Source organism: Canis aureus, chromosome X (assembly GCF_053574225.1).
Source record: "Canis aureus isolate CA01 chromosome X, VMU_Caureus_v.1.0, whole genome shotgun sequence".
NCBI lineage: Eukaryota > Metazoa > Chordata > Mammalia > Carnivora > Canidae > Canis > Canis aureus.
The window spans coordinates 21,096,565-21,113,135 of record NC_135649.1 but is presented as its reverse complement, the minus strand read 5'-3'; the positions used below and the strand labels follow the sequence as shown (position 1 = coordinate 21,113,135).

The 16,571-nt window shown below is 39.6% G+C and overlaps 2 pseudogenes across 3 annotated transcripts in view; one reads left to right on the top strand and one right to left on the bottom strand.

Annotated features, from left to right (window-relative positions):
- Window positions 1-16,571, bottom strand: part of LOC144308792 (elongation factor 1-alpha 1 pseudogene) — a 279,120-nt pseudogene that overhangs the window by 43,204 nt on the left and 219,345 nt on the right. The window lies entirely within an intron of this gene.
- Window positions 1,763-15,275, top strand: LOC144308814 (large ribosomal subunit protein eL13 pseudogene; annotated as a pseudogene).

The following is a 16,571-nucleotide window of genomic DNA, read 5'->3' as shown; positions in this document are numbered from 1 at the left end:
TTGACAAAGCAGGAAAGAATATCCAATGGGAGAAAGACAGTCTTTTCAACAAATGGTGTTAGGAAAACTGGACAACTACATGCAAAAGAATGAATCTGGACCGCTTGACTTACACTGTACACAAAAATAAATTGAAAATGGAATAAAGATCTAAATATGAGACCTGAAACCATAAAAAATCCTAGACTAGAGAACAGGCAGTAATTTCTCTGACATTTCTCTAAGTTTTTTTCTAGATAAGTTCCTGAGGAAAGGGAAACAAAACCAAAAATAAACTATTGAGATTACATCAAAATAAAATGTTTCTGCAGAGAAGGAAACAACAAAACTAAAAGGCAACCTACTGAACAGGAAAAGGTATTTGAAAATGACATATTCAATAAAGAGTTAGTATCCAAAATATATAAAGAACTTATCAAACTCAACACCCTAAAAATGAGTAATCAAATTAAAAAAGGGCTGAAGACATAAATAGACATTATTCCAAAAAAGCCATACAGGTAGCAGATACACAAAAGATGCTCAGCATTACTCATCATCAGGGAAATGCAAATTAAAACTACAATGAGATGTGGTTTATGTATACAATGGAGATGTGGTTTATGTATACAATGGAATATTACTCAGCCATTAGAAACGACAAATACCCATTTGCTTTGACGTGGATGGAACTGGAGGGTATTATGCTGAGTGAAGTAAGTCAATCAGAGAAGGACAAACATTATATGGTCTCATTCATTTGGGGAATTTAAAAAATAGTGAAAGGGAATAAAGGGGAAAGGAGAAAAAATGAGTGGGAAATATCAGAAAGGGAGACAGAACATGAAAGACTCCTAACTCTGGGAAATGAACAAGGGGTAGTGGAAAGGGAGGTGGGCAGGGGGTGGGGGTGACTGGGTGACGGGCACTGAAGTGGGCACTTGATGGGATGAGCACTGGATGTTATTCTATATGTTGGCAAATTGAACACCAATAAAAAATAAATTTATATTAAAAAAACTACAATGAGATATCACCTCACACATGCCAGAAGGGCTAAAATCAAAAACACAAGAAACAACAGGTGTTGGAGAGGCTGTGGCGAAAAGGGAATCCTCTTGCACTGTTGGTAGGAATGCGAACTGGTGCAGCCACTGTGGAAAACAGTATGGAGTTTCCTCAAAAAGTTAAAGATAGAACTATGCTATGATCCAGCAATTGCACTACTAGGTATTTACCCAAAGAATACAAAAATACCAATTAAAGGGATACATGCACCCCTATGTTTATAGCAGCATTATTTACAATAGCTAAGATATGGAAGCAGCCCACGTGTCCACTGATAGATGAATGGACAAAGAGGATGTGATACACACACACGCACACACACACACACACAGGAATATTATTTAGCCATAAAAAGTGAAATTTTGCCTTTTGCTACAATGAGGATGGGTCTAGGGTGTGCTAAGCAAAATAAGTTAGTCATAGAAAAGACAAATCCCATATGATTTCACTCATGTGGAATTTAAGAAACCAAACAAATAAGCAAAGGGGAAATAAGAGAGAGAGAGAGACAAACCAAGAACAGACTTAACTATGGAGAATAAACTGATGGTTATCACAGGGAAGGTGGGAGGGGATGGGTGAAATAGGTAATGGGGACTAAGGAGTATATTTGTCCTGATGAGTACTGGGCAATTAAAATTAAAACTTAAAAAAATATGTATTATTGCTTTCCTGCTGGCCTTTCTCACTCGGATGAGGCCTATAGGCAGTAGCCATGGCACTCAGCCTAAATGGCACAATATTGAAGCCCCACTTCCACAAGGACTAGCAGAGGCATGCCCACATGGTTCAACCCGCCAGCAGAGAAGATCCACAGACTCAAGGCCTGCAAGCCAAGGCACACCACATGGCCTGGAGCGCTCACATCCAGATCCATCCATCCCATCCTGAAGTGCCCCACAGCAAGGTATCACACCAAAGTGCAAGCTGGCAAGGGCTTCAGTATGGAAGTTATGGGTGGCTGGACTCCACAAGAAGGTGGCATGGACTATTGGAATTTCAATGAATCCAAGAAGTCAGAACAAGTCCACAAAGTTCCTGCAGGCCAATGTGAAGTGGCTGAAGGAGTACAACTCCAAGCCCATTCTATTCCCAAGGAAGCCCTTGGCCCTCAAGAAGGCAGGCAGCTCTGCTGAAGAACTAAAACTGGTTCCCCAGTTGATGACCAGTCATGCCCATATGGAATGTCTATAAGAAGGAGAGAGTCATTACAGAGGAGGAGAGGAACTTCAAGGCATTTGCCAGTATTCACATGGCCTATTCCAATGCCCAGCTCTTTGACATCGGCACAAAGAGCCAAAGAAGCTGCAGAAAAGGATGTTGAGAAGAAAAATAAAGTGCCATTGGCAACTTGTGATAAAATACTTATGTATCTATATATGTAATGTCAGGGACTTCCAGTTTCTAAGTTTTTCTTTTTTTTCTTTTCTTTTTTTTTATTTTTCTTTTCTTGTTTTTTTTTTTAGTTTTTTTTTTTAATAAATTTATTTTTTATTGGTGTTCAATTTACCAACATACAGAATAACACCCAGTGCTCATCCCGTCAAGTGCCCCCCTCAGTGCCCATCACCTATTCACCCCCACCCCCCGCCCTCCTCCCCTTCCACCACCCTTAGTTCATTTCCCAGAGTTAGGAGTCTTTATGTTCTGTCTCCCTTTCTGATATTTCCCACACATTTCTTCTCCCTTCCCTTATATTCCCTTTCACTATTATTTATATTCCCCAAATGAATGAGAATGCATACACTGTTTGTCCTTCTCCGATTGACTTACTTCACTCAGCATAATACCCTCCAGTTCCATCCACGTTGAAGCAAAGGGTGGGTATTTGTCGTTTCTAATGGCTGAGTAATATTCCATTGTATACATAAACCACATCTTCTTTATCCATTCATCTTTCGATGGACACCGAGGCTCCTTCCACAGTTTGGCTATTGTGGACATTGCTGCTATAAACATTGGGGTTTTCTTTTCTCATATATCATTCATTCTCTGTTTTTTTTTTTATCATATTGCTGATGTCCTTCTTATTCTATCTACTATAGAAACCCACAGGGATCCCTGTGTGGCGCAGCGGTTTGGCGCCTGCCTTTGGCCCAGGGCGCGATCCTGGAGACCCAGGATCGAATCCCACATCGGGCTCCCGGTGCATGGAGCCTGCTTCTCCCTCTGCCTATGTCTCTACCTCTCTCTCTCTCTGTGACTATCATAAATAAATTTAAAAAATTAAAAAAAAGAAACCCACAGATATAATCATTCTATAATATATCAATATATAAAATCAGTATGTTATAAACCTTAAATGTAGACAAGGTTACATGTCAATTATATTTCAATAAAGCTGGGGGGAAAAGGAAACCTACAAATAAATGTTTGCTCAGTTCATGCAAAAAAAGTCCTAGAATAATAGTATCTAAATTTTGTTCAAGCTATTTTCACAAATATTATCTCATTTAAGCTTCACAACAATGTGAAGTCACTTTACAGATGAGAAATTCAAGGATCTGGAAGCTGATTTTCCCAAGTTTGCACAGCTGACAAGTGGTAGAAGTGGAGCTAAAACCATCTCTGATCTGAAAGAGTATAGATCTTCCACTATGCCACATGCATACCAGAAGCAAATTTAGATTTTCTCGACATCTTTTTAATGATGGCCACTCACACTTGAGCTGTGAAGTCTGTTGCTGAGTCACTCTTTCATTTTCTGCTTGCTTTTGTGTGCCCTTGTGTTAGCCCATATCCATTCCTGCATTACAGCTCCATAAAGGACTCTCATAACTGATATCAAGTCACCTTAACCTATCTGTCTATAATCTCTCAAGCACATGACAACTGTCTTCCTTCCCTGCACATGAGGAAATGTCAGTAGTCCTTCTTGTTTTTGCTTCTTCCCTATATCACCCAGACTCTCCATCTATTGCAGACATTTGTCATTTGCTCTTTGGTTTTCTCTATTTCTGTTCTAATCTCTTTATTTGTTTTCTCTGATCTCCATTAGTTTGTTCTAAAATTGAAAATATCTATTTTTCTCTTCAAAGCATTTGGTTTCATTTCTTTCCTTGAGAGCTTTCTTCAAATTATTTTTTCATATGTACCAATCCTCTCTGACAGCTTGAAATGAAAGCTGGGCTTCTCTCCCCTTGACCATTCCTCATCATTTTCAATCCTTTTTCTTACTTTTAGGAATTTGCTCATCTCCCATTTACCTCTGCCAAATTTCCAAGCTTTTAAAAAATTAATTTCAGCTATTACCATCGCATGATCAGAAAAAGTGCTATCTTTCATTTTATATGACGGACCACTACTCTCTCTTGCAATATAAATCCTGTCAACCCTACTGGATTACTTCCCTTTTATGTAAGCATACTGCAAAGTGTTAGCATACACTTCCAAATAATCTTTCAAGTCTACATTTTTGCACACAATTTTCTAAGTATTCAGCTTCATTGGTCAATTTCCATTTATCTCTGGCCTTATTCCCTTTTCTGAGATGTAATTGAAATGTCCCTATACTCCAAAACCACTCTACTTTATGAAGAATGAAGAAAGGACGCTGCATCCTTAATTTACAAATTCAAGTTGTCCTTCTCCCTAATTGACATCCTTCATCATGTCTTCCAATACAGATATCCTATCTTTTAAACATTTACATGATGACATTTTACCAAAAATCCTCCATTGTAGTCTCTTTCTCCCCTTCAACAATAGGAAAACTCAAAAAAAAGCCATGTCATATGAATAATGGACAAATACTGTAAGCAAGCAACAGTATGCTGTAGAGATATAGAGAAATCAGATATAAGGGAGGGGCAAGATGGCGGAAGAGTAGGGTCTCCAAATCACCTGTCTCCACCAAATTACCTAGAAAACCTTCAAATTATCCTGAAAATCTATCAATTCGGCCTGAGAATTAAAGAGAGAACACCTGGAATGCAACAGTGAGAAGAGTTCGCGCTTCTATCAAGGTAGGAAGACGGGGAAAAAGAAGTAAAGAAACAAAGGCCTCCAAGGGGGAGGGGCCCCGCGAGGAGCCGGGCTGAGGCCGGGGCGAGTGTCCCCAGGACAGGAGAGCCCCGTCCCGGAGACGCAGGAGCTGCACCGACCTTCCCGGGCGGAAAGGGGCTCGTGGGGGAGTTGGAGCAGGACCCGAGGAGGGCGAGGATGCCCTCGGATTCCCTGAGACAGTAACAGAGCAACTGCGCCCCCGGGAGAGTGCGCCGAGCTCCCTAAGGGCTGCAGCGCGCGCGGCGGGACCCGGAGCAGCTCGGAGGGGCTCGGGCGGCGGCTCCGCGGAGGGGGCTGCGCGGCCCGGGAGCGCGAATCCACCAGCGCAGGCTCCGGAGCACAGAGCGCCGGGACACAGCCCAGGATCCCGCCTCCCCCGGGACAGGCAGAGGCCGGGAGGGCCCAGGACAGCGAGGACGCTCCTGCCCCGAGCTGAGCAGAGCAGCGGCCCCGCCCCGGAGCCTCCAGGCCCTGCAGACGGAGTTCCTGCCGGAGCTGAATCCAGGTTTCCAGAGCTGGCCCCGCCACTGGGGCTGTTCCTCCTGCGGCCTCACGGGGTAAACAACCCCAACTGAGCCCTGCACCAGGCAGGGGGCTGTGCAGCTCCCCCAACTGCTAACACCTGAAAATCAGCACAACAGGCCCCTCCCCCAGAACACCAGCTAGACGGACAACTTCCAGGAGAAGCCAAGGGACTTAAAGTACACAGAATCAGAAGATACTCCCCCGTGGTTCTTTTTTGTTTTGTTTTGTTTTGCTTTTTGATTTGTTTCCTTCCCCCACCCCCTTTTTTTCTCCTTTCTTTTTCTTTCTCTTTTTCTTCTTTTTTTTCCTTTCGTTTTTTTTTCTTCCCCTTTTTTTACTCTCTCTTTTCTTTCCTTCTTTCTCTCCTCTCTTTTTCTCTTTTTCCCAATACAACTTGCTTTTGGCCACTCTGCACTGAGCAAAATGACTAGAAGGAAAACCTCACCTCAAAAGAAAGAATCAGAAACAGTCCTCTCTCCCACACAGTTACAAAATCTGGATTACAATTCTGGGTCAGAAAGCCAATTCAGAAGCACTATTATACAGCTACTGGTGGCTCTAGAAAAAAGTATAAAGGACTCAAGAGACTTCATGACTGCAGAATTTAGAGCTAATCAGGCAGAAATTAAAAATCAATTGAATGAGATACAATCCAAACTAGAAGTCTTAACGACGAGGGTTAACGAGGTGGAAGAACGAGTGAGTGACCTAGAAGACAAGTTGATAGCAAAGAGGGAAACTGAGGAAAAAAGAGACAAACAATTAAAAGACCATGAAGATAGATTAAGGGAAATAAACGACAGCCTGAGAAAGAAAAACCTACGTTTAATTGGGGTTCCCGAGGGCGCCGAAAGGGACAGAGGGCCAGAATATGTATTTGAACAAATTCTAGCTGAAAACTTTCCTAATCTGGGAAGGGAAACAGGCATTCAGATCCAGGAAATAGAGAGATCCCCCCCCCTAAAATCAATAAAAACCGTTCAACACCTCGACATTTAATAGTGAAGCTTGCAAATTCCAAAGATAAAGAAAAGATCCTTAAAGCAGCAAGAGACAAGAAATCCCTGACTTTTATGGGGAGGAGTATTAGGGTAACAGCAGACCTCTCCACAGAGACCTGGCAGGCCAGAAAGGGCTGGCAGGATATATTCAGGGTCCTAAATGAAAAGAACATGCAACCAAGAATACTTTATCCAGCAAGGCTCTCATTCAAAATGGAAGGAGAGATAAAGAGCTTCCAAGACAGGCAGCAACTAAAAGAATATGTGACCTCCAAACCAGCTCTGCAAGAAATTTTAAGGGGGACTCTTAAAATTCCCCTTTAAGAAGAAGTTCAGTGGAACAGTCCACAACAACAAGGACTGAATAGATATCATGATGACACTAAACTCATATCTCTCAATAGTAACTCTGAATGTGAACGGGCTTAATGACCCCATCAAAAGGCGCAGGGTTTCAGACTGGATAAAAAAGCAGGACCCATCTATTTGCTGTCTACAAGAGACTCATTTTAGACAGAAGGACACCTACAGCCTGAAAATAAAAGGTTGGAGAACCATTTACCATTCGAATGGTCCTCAAAAGAAAGCAGGGGTAGGAAAAAAAAAAAAAAAAGAAAGCAGGGATAGCCATCCTTATATCAGATGAACTAAGATTTACCCCAAAGACTGTAGTGAGAGATGAAGAGGGACACTATCTCATACTTAAAGGATCTATTCAACAAGAGGACTTAACAATCCTCAATATATATGCCCCGAATGTGGGAGCTGCCAAATATATCAATCAATTATTAACCAAAGTGAAGAAATACTTAGATAATAATACACTTATTCTTGGTGACTTCAATCTAGCTCTTTCTATACTCGATAGGTCTTCTAAACACAACATCTCCAAAGAAACGAGAGCTTTAAATGATACACTGGACCAGATGGATTTCACAGATATCTACAGAACTTTACATCCAAACTCAACTGAATACACATTCTTCTCAAGCGCACATGGAACTTTCTCCAGAATAGACCACATATTGGGTCACAAATCGGGTCTGAACCGATACCAAAAGATTGGGATTGTCCCCTGCATAATCTCAGACCATAATGCCTTGAAATTAGAACTAAATCACAACAAGAAGTTTGGAAGGACCTCAAACACGTGGAGGTTAAGGACCATCCTGCTAAAAGATGAAACGGTCAACCAGGAAATTAAGGAAGAATTAAAAAGATTCATGGAAACTAATGAGAATGAAGATACAACCGTTCAAAATCTTTGGGATGCAGCAAAAGCAGTCCTAAGGGGGAAATACATCGCAATACAAGCATCCATTCAAAAACTGGAAAGAACTCAAATACAAAAGCTAACCTTACACATAAAGGAGCTAGAGAAAAAACAGCAAATAGATCCTACACCCAAGAGAAGAAGGGAGTTAATAAAGATTCGAGCAGAACTCAACGAAATCGAGACCAGAAGAACTGTGGAACAGATCAACAGAACCAGGAGTTGGTTCTTTGAAAGAATTAATAAGATAGATAAACCATTAGCCAGCCTTATTAAAAAGAAGAGAGAGAAGACTCAAATTAATAAAATCATGAATGAGAAATCAGATATATTATTTGTGGGTAAGAAAAACATGGATTATTTATATGATACATGAATTTAAGGTAGTTTTGGAAGCATAAATAAGATTTTATTAAGCAAAATATGGAGTGGGAAATGATCATATTCCAAATGGCAAGAAAAAATGCACCAAAGTGTAAATGCTTGTCATAGGGTCCATTTTCAGAATGGCTAACTACCATTGGCTGAAAGATAGTCTGCAAGTGTTGTAAATAAAGAAAGATAAGGTTGGGGCATGTTGTAGAGCATACTGTTAATCTAAGAAGTTCAGTTTTATTAAAAAGAGTAAACCAGTGGAAGTTTTTAAAATAGTGGTAACATAACAGACCCTCAAATCTTTATTGAAAGGGTGAATGAACGAATCAAAGATAAATCGAAATGTTTTATTTGGGTGACTGGGAAAACAGCAAAACTCTTAAAAAGGGAAAGATAGAAGGGGATCTGTTGGCTTTGGTCAAAGGGCTCAGTTTTTTATATAATTGAACATAAGGTGCTTGAAAGCCATCTGTATCTAGCTATTCATCAAATACATGGAGATGCAGGGCTGAGAGTTGGACATACAGATAAAAATTGAAAGTCTACCACATAGAAAGGATAGCTAAACTTGTAAAAAGTGAGTGAAATCACTAAGCCCAAAATCAGAGAAAAAATCAGAACAAGTATCCATGTGGAATAGGGAGAGAAAGAAGTAAGTTAAAGAGAAAAGGTATCATGTGAGAATTAGAAGAAGAATCCAGAGTTTGAAATATTATTGAAGCCAAAGAAATAAAGGATTTAAAGGAAGAGGATGTTTACCAATGCTGAGTGTTTCCAAGATATAGAAGAGGATGGGTTCTAAGGAGCATTAAGTTTGACAATTAGAAAGTCATTACAAATCTTCAAATAAGATGTTTCAGTAGACTACAAGGTACAGAAGCTAGAAGGTAAGTGTGAGAAAGTAGAAGCAGCAATTGTAGACTACTCTTTAGTTAATTCTGGTGATAAAGGAAAAGTAAGAAATGAGCTCGTGAATTTATCAGGAATAAGGGATGAATGTTCTTAGAACTGCTGAATCCTCTGTATGCTGGTAGGCATAAGGAAAGGAGTTTGGTACAAAGTAGAATATACACATGCAGACACACATATGCATACATAACACACATATACATACCTGTGTATATGTATACATAAGTGCACATTTGTATGTGTGTGTGTGTATTTAGAGAGAGAGAGAGAGAGAGAGAAAGGCAAAGAGAGTGGGAGGCCAAGAGGGAAGGGAAAGAAATAGAAGGAGGAAGGGGGATAAAAATATAAGGTAAAGATTGTAGCATGTTAAGTAAGGATAACTACTGAAGCAAAAAAAAAAAAAAAAACTACTGAAGCAAGATCCTGAAAAATCAAGAAGAGTTGGAATCAGCTAACCATGTACATGCAGTAATTAGCTCTGACAGGAAGGCAGGTGGGAGCTTCTTCCTCAGAGGCAGGAAAAATGGATAGGTTCAGATATAGGAAAGAGTTAAAGTTAAGGGAGAAAAAGAAACAAATAAGCATTCCTCTAATCAATCTGAATTTCTGTTACCCAGTAGTCTCCTACTTCTGTGTCTTGGACTCCATCTACAGGAAACCTGTAGTATTTATTTTCTTAAGTGTGTGTCCCTCCTCTCCTGCTCTGCGGATGTTTTATGTAGCAAACCAACATTGTCTTTTTCTTTCATTAACTACTAGTTTACTCTTACTATTTTTTGTGGCCCTTCCACTTTTACTACTTTCCTTTACTCCTTTCTCTATCCTTACCTAACATCCATTTTTATTCTGTCCCTCAACATAAAACACATGATCCACACATATTAGTTTCTGAATCTCTAATTCCCTTTCATAGACCTTTCCTGATTAGTGAAGATTATAGCTAGTGGTTGCTACATTTTCAAAAGGCTGAACTGTGATAGAAAGTGAATGCCAGAGAAAGGATAGCATAGTAGAAAAAAACCTTAAACATATTTATAGAATAAGAGTCAGTAGAAAATGAAGTGAGGTATTAAAAACAAAACAAAGCAAATGGTTTGATTCTAGAGCAAATGGAAGAAAATGAAACTCAAAGCACAGGTAGAAGGATTTTTCTTAGGCATAATGAGGATATTTTTCCCCTGAGGCAAAGGGAAGGAGTCAGTGATGGGTCAAATACGTACATGTTTGTAGGAAGAAGGGAAAGACTTTTATTCTCTGGAATAGTGAGGAGGTCAATTACTGAAAGTGAAGGTAGAAGTTATATAGTAAAAGATGGGAGGGGGTCTCATGGAAGTTCCAACAAGTTATTGTGGGAAACGAGAAGAGAGTACTCTAGGAAAACATCAGATTATCACATAACATAGAGGGTCAATGACAGCTTGATAGCCATAAAAATTTAGAAGCACAAAATCCATATAGTTGTAATATCTCATCTTACCATACTTAGCCGCCTATTTGTAGGAAACAATGGCCTGAATAAGGCCTAAGTGTAGAAAGAGTTAAATTAATTCAGGTGAAATTAAGACAGTGATGTATTCTAATGTCTCAAAAGAGTACATTCTGCCTGAAAAACTATAGGAGTTTGTTATGGCTGAAAGCATAGTATATGAGGTTGGAAAAGTTTATCAGGAACCTAATTATTGGTGTTCTCGATCCCTTTGGCAATGGGTATTCATTGAAGGGTTTTGAGCATGAGAATGACTTCTTTTGAAAATATCACTAGGGAATATTTGTGGAAGGTAGAATAAGAGGAGATATTGGAGGCAGAGAGGCTACTTAAGTTATTACAATAGTATAGATGAGAGATGAGAGGACACACACAGAGGTGGGCACAGAGAAAAGGAAATGAATTAGAGAGACCTACAGAAATGTTTGGTTGAGGATGAGTTTGAGAAACTTTGGTAACCAAATGGGATTTTAGTTTATTTGAATTGCTGTATTTCTTCCTACAGATCCTTATTACTCTACCCTATAGCTGATAAATGATCCTTCTTCTAGTAAAAGCCAAGAGAAAAAAAGATTAGAAGTAAATGCATCTAAAACTCATAGACTATTCTTAAAACTTGAATAGTCTAACAGAAAGAGTATAGGCTTTGGAATAAGAGAGTTCTGGGTTCTAAACCCATGTCCACCACTTAATATCTGTTGGGTTTAAGTGCAATATTGAAAACATGTATAGGAGATAGGTAGTTTGAACACTTCCTGGGTATGTAGTAAATGCTCAATAAGTGGTAGCTAGTTCTATTTCCATTGTTTTGTTGCTAACAGCATCTTTGCTATTATCTCAGTGTTCATGTAGCTCTTTTGCCAGGTTCTGCTACCCTCCTCCAGGTCTTGTTTTATAGTGTCACAGCCTGCTTCTGTCTTTGCACTGAAGTCATACCAAGCCATACTGTAGGCAGATGACTCCCCAAATATTGATAAATAAGCCACTGTGCTTTAAGTACACTATGTGCTTTAGGTCACATGGTGTGGAGGACCTTCCTTGCTTCTTATCCACTAAGCCAACTGGTACTAGATTTATACCAATGGCAGAGGCTGTCCTTCAAATCAGATTGCATTTGCCTGGCAAATAAAATCATTCCATACATAAATGGCTTCTCAAATCATGTATTTAATGGTTATCATACTGTATGTACAAATAAACCTTATATCATCCCATGTCATACATGAGTGTGTTATATGCATATTTTTCCAGACATGCTTCACATACAACCATCTTAAAAAGTACCAATAGAAGAAGCCTCTCCAATACCATCATGTAAGGAGCTCCTCCAAAAGCAAAATCTTAGTAGCCAAGACCCCTCAAACTGCATGGTCATCTATCACTGAAATAATATCTACCTAATAGGTGGGTGCCTTCAGAGACTGCCCTTCACATAACCTTTGATATGTACCTCTAATTACACCCTGTGAATGACAGAAATCTTGCCACATAGTGGCTCTCCTCAGGTTATACACATACAGACATAATCAAAATAGCTTACTGTTTTCTTCTAAATAAGTCTGCTATGGTTCCTTTAACAGAAGTAGCGTGTTTGGAGTTCTTTCCTAAGGAATCCACCGAGATGTTGCTCTAAAGGATGATTTATTTTCCAAAACTAAGGTTCAACTTTAAATGATAACCTGAGTTAGAGGTACAAAACAGTTTATGCACGAATGGAAATCAAAATGTTAGGGATTTTCCAAAATTTTCCTTCAGTATCATCCCTAAGGCCTTCAATTAAGAAGACCTCTGATAAGACCTTATTAGGTACTCTTAACAATGTTCCTGTTAGGCAAATATTCTAGAATATTCCTTTGCTCAAGCTGTAAGTGGGCTCAATGGCATTCTCTATGCTCATATTTTCTTTATTATACTGTGAAACCACTTGCAATTTCCCCAAATTGGGGCAAAATGGGGATGTGAGAGGAGGGGATAAAAGTGGTCTATTAATTATTGGTCCTACCCTCATCTCACTCTCAAATATTCTTAAGGCCAACCTCAGAGGAAAAAAAGTCCATGTGATGGAAACCTTTATAAAATCTGAGGAGTTTGGCTATGATAGGAGGAGCAAGTAGTTTTAAGCAACAAATTAGGAATATGTGTTCAGGTAAAGGAAAATAGGCCTTCTGTGAGCCTAGAGATTTCAAGGACATTTATGACAGCCATGCCAAGTCATTTTACTCTTTGAAGAAATATTGAATAAATGCTTATAGAATATAAGATTCAAAGAAACTTTTATTAATCTTAATACATTTTTATAAACAACAACCAAAAAACAATCCACAAGGCTATTCTCAGAAGCAAGGACATGTAGGCTCCAGCAAGAAAGTTCTCCACTAAGGGGAACCCTCCTGCACTGTTGGTGGGAATGTGAAATGGTGCAGCCACTCTGGAAAACTGTGTGGAGGTTCCTCAAAGAGTTAAAAATAGATCTGCCCTACGACCCAGCAATTGCACTGCTGGGAATTTACCCCAAAGATACAGATGCAGTGAAATGCCGGGACATCTGCACCCCGATGTTTATAGCAGCAATGTCCACAATAGCCAAACTGTGGGAAGAGCCTCGGTGTCCATCAAAAGATGAATGGATAAAGAAGATGTGGTCTATGTATACAATGGAATATTACTCAGCCATTAGAAACGACAAATATCCACCATTTGCTTTGATGTGGATGGAACTGGAGGGTATTATGCTGAGTGAAATAAGTCAATTAGAAAAGGACAAACATTATATGGTCTCATTTGGGGAACATAAAAAATAGTGAAAGGGAATAAAGGGGAAAGGAGAAAAAAATGAGTGGGAAATATCAGAAAGGGAGACAGAACATGAGAGACTCCTAACTCTGGGAAATGAACAAGGGGTAGTGGAAATGGAGGTGGGCGGGGGGTGGGGGTGACTGGGTGACGAGCACTGAGGGGGGCACTAGATGGGATGAGCACTGGGTGTTATTCTATATGTTGGCAAATTGAACACCAATAAAAAATAAATTTATATATATAAAAAAGAAAGTTCTCCACCAAAAAAAAAAAAAAAAGAAGAAGAAGAAGAAAAAAGAAAGTTCTCCACTCTAGCCCTAAGAAGGTTTGTGCTGCTTTCCTTCAGCCCCCAGTGTTACCTTGGCCCTTAGGCACATCAGGCCTAGTTTGTCACCACCTAACAATTTCCCAGTATAGGTCATTTCATTTTATTTCCTGCTAGTGTACAGTGTAAAGCACCTGAGCATAATAATGAATTGAAAGCATTTATGCGGGATCCCTGGGTGGCGCAGTGGTTTGGCGCCTGCCTTTGGCCCAGGGCGCGATCCTGGAGACCCGGGATTGAATCCCACGTCGGGCTCCCGGTGCATGGAGCCTGCTTCTCCCTCTGCCTGTGTCTCTGCCTCTCTCTCTCTCTCTCTCTCTCTCTCTGTGACTATCATAAATAAATAAAAAAAATTAAAAAAAAAAAAAAAAAAGAAAGCATTTATGCTCACTAGTGGACATCTCTGACACAACCTGGTGGCTATGTCTCACTATAAAATGGGCCCTTCAGGCTTTTCTGGTGTCTGCATGTGTGTTTGTATATGTTTATGTATACATGCATGTGTGTACATAGTAACTAACAAGTAAAAACAAGGCAGCATCCTATAAGAACTAGAGCAGTGAGTTTCTACTGAGTATGACTCACTCCAGGATGAATCATGTGCCCCTCCTGTGCACCAAAGTTAAATAACCACTAATATCTATGAAATTACATAGCACTTCCACTCCAGAGTAATCAAACACTTGCCAGAATTTCCTGAATACATTGATTTCAGTAGTTGGACCCCAGAAATTCAACTATTGAGACACTGAAAGATTTACTTCTGATGGCAGACATAAAATTGATTGTTCTAATGGTGAACTAGATGAAAACAACTGAAATAGAAGGTGGTATAAGACTATATGTGGAAATTTGAATAAGCATGTCACAAACATAACTTTTGTCCCAAATCTAGGAGGTCATACAGAATATCATTCAAGAAATACTAAAATATGATTGGAACCTTGCATAGGCCAAAGAATATGACACTGTAATTGAAATAGAAAATCCTGCTTTAATCTGTAGTCTTTTTAATACAGGAAGTCATTGTATGTCTAACTAAAATTCCAAATTGAAGAATAACTGGGTCTCCCAAAGCTTGTTCAGAAAGTCAGAGATAAAAGAATACCATTTTCAGTCCTACATCAACATTGTTCAATTTCTAGTTGTTGGGAAAAGTGTCCCCAGCCTGCAATGTTGAAAAGCAGGCTAATGAATCTCTTCCATAGCCTCTTATTGGTCTATGCTTTGCACTTCTAAAGAATAGTGCTGGGTGAAGTAACTTAAAATGAAAGACACTGAACAAAGGGCCACAAGTTACAACTGGGTTAAAGACCTTGAGTTAGATAAAGCCAAGTGCTAGATGACAACAAAGAAAGTAAGAGACAGCACATGAGAAACTTAATGTAGCCCTGTATGTATACTCTGAGGTAAGGTCTGTGTGAAATAGGTTCTCACAAAAAGGAGAAAGAAAAAGAAGTATGCAGTATGCAGTATGGAAAACGCTATGACAAAGGTAAACACAAGAATCTATGGGATTACAGTGACATCTAACAGAGGCTTGAAGGATTAGGGTAACCAAGGAGGGCTTCCTGTAAGATATGACATCTGAAATGAGCTTTGAAGGATGAATAAGATTTTATCTAATGGAGAAGTTGTGGCAGGTATTCCACATAGAGAGAAAACAGCCCGTCCAAAGGAGTGAAGGCATGAAAGAGGAGAAGAATGTACCATCTCAAAGTAGCTCTGCTTGGCTGGACTACAGTGTTTGAAGGAGTAGTGAGGAGACAGCAAGATAGGACAGAAGAGAGAATGGCAAGATAAGGGACTGGAGCAGCTAGCAGGAACCAGATCACACATGGCCTTCAGTGGCACTGTCCTTTATGCTCCACACATGTTATGATTGTAATAATGAAGTTTGTGAAAACGGAGATTGTATGTTTTGTTCATTAATTCATCCTCAAGGTCTCTAACATAGTACACAGCACAGAATAGATGCTCCCAAAGAAACATGAATGAATCTCATGCTAAGGGATTTAAACATTATCCTAAAGGCTAAGAATGTCCATTAAATGATTTCAAGCAGAGAAGTAACATGGTCAGATTTCCATTTGAGATAGGCTCTGGTTGCTGGGTGGAGAAAAAATGAGATAAGTCAACACTGCATGTGGGGAGAATGTCTATAAAGCCATTGCAGCAATCCAGGTGAGAGAAGATGCTGGCCAGTGATAAGGAATTTGGAAAATTGTGTTAATTCAAGAGATATTTAGGAAACAGAACGAAATGAATGGGGCAATTGAATAAGAAAGATGGAAAGAATGTGTCAAAGATGGTACCACAAGTTTGATGACTTGAACAAGGTGGTACTATTTACTAAGATGGAGAATACTGGAAAATGAACAAGTCTGTGAGGCAAAGAAGAGGTATGTAGGTAAGGTTTTGGCAAGGGGTGTAAGTGTGAGGAGAGTGAGTGGTGAGGAGAGTAAGGAAAACACTGGTTTCATTTTGGAAACTTTGAGCTTAAGATGTCTGATGGACATTCAAGTGACTATATATCCAGGAGCTGGTTGCATATATACATGAAGCTCAGAATAAAAATCTGGAAATATATACTTTGAAATCTCCATGCAGATGGTAGTTGAAAATATATATGTCCCTGTTTATTGACTCTTTTAATGTCTCCTCTAATAATGCCTGTGGCCCAAGGAGCTCTACCTAAAAAGTTGGGCCGCCATTACCTGAATTCCTTTTTTTTTTTTTTTTTTATTGGTGTTCAATTTACTAACATACAGAATAATACCCAGTGCCCGTCACCCATTCACTCCCACCCCCCGCCCTCCTCCCCTTCTA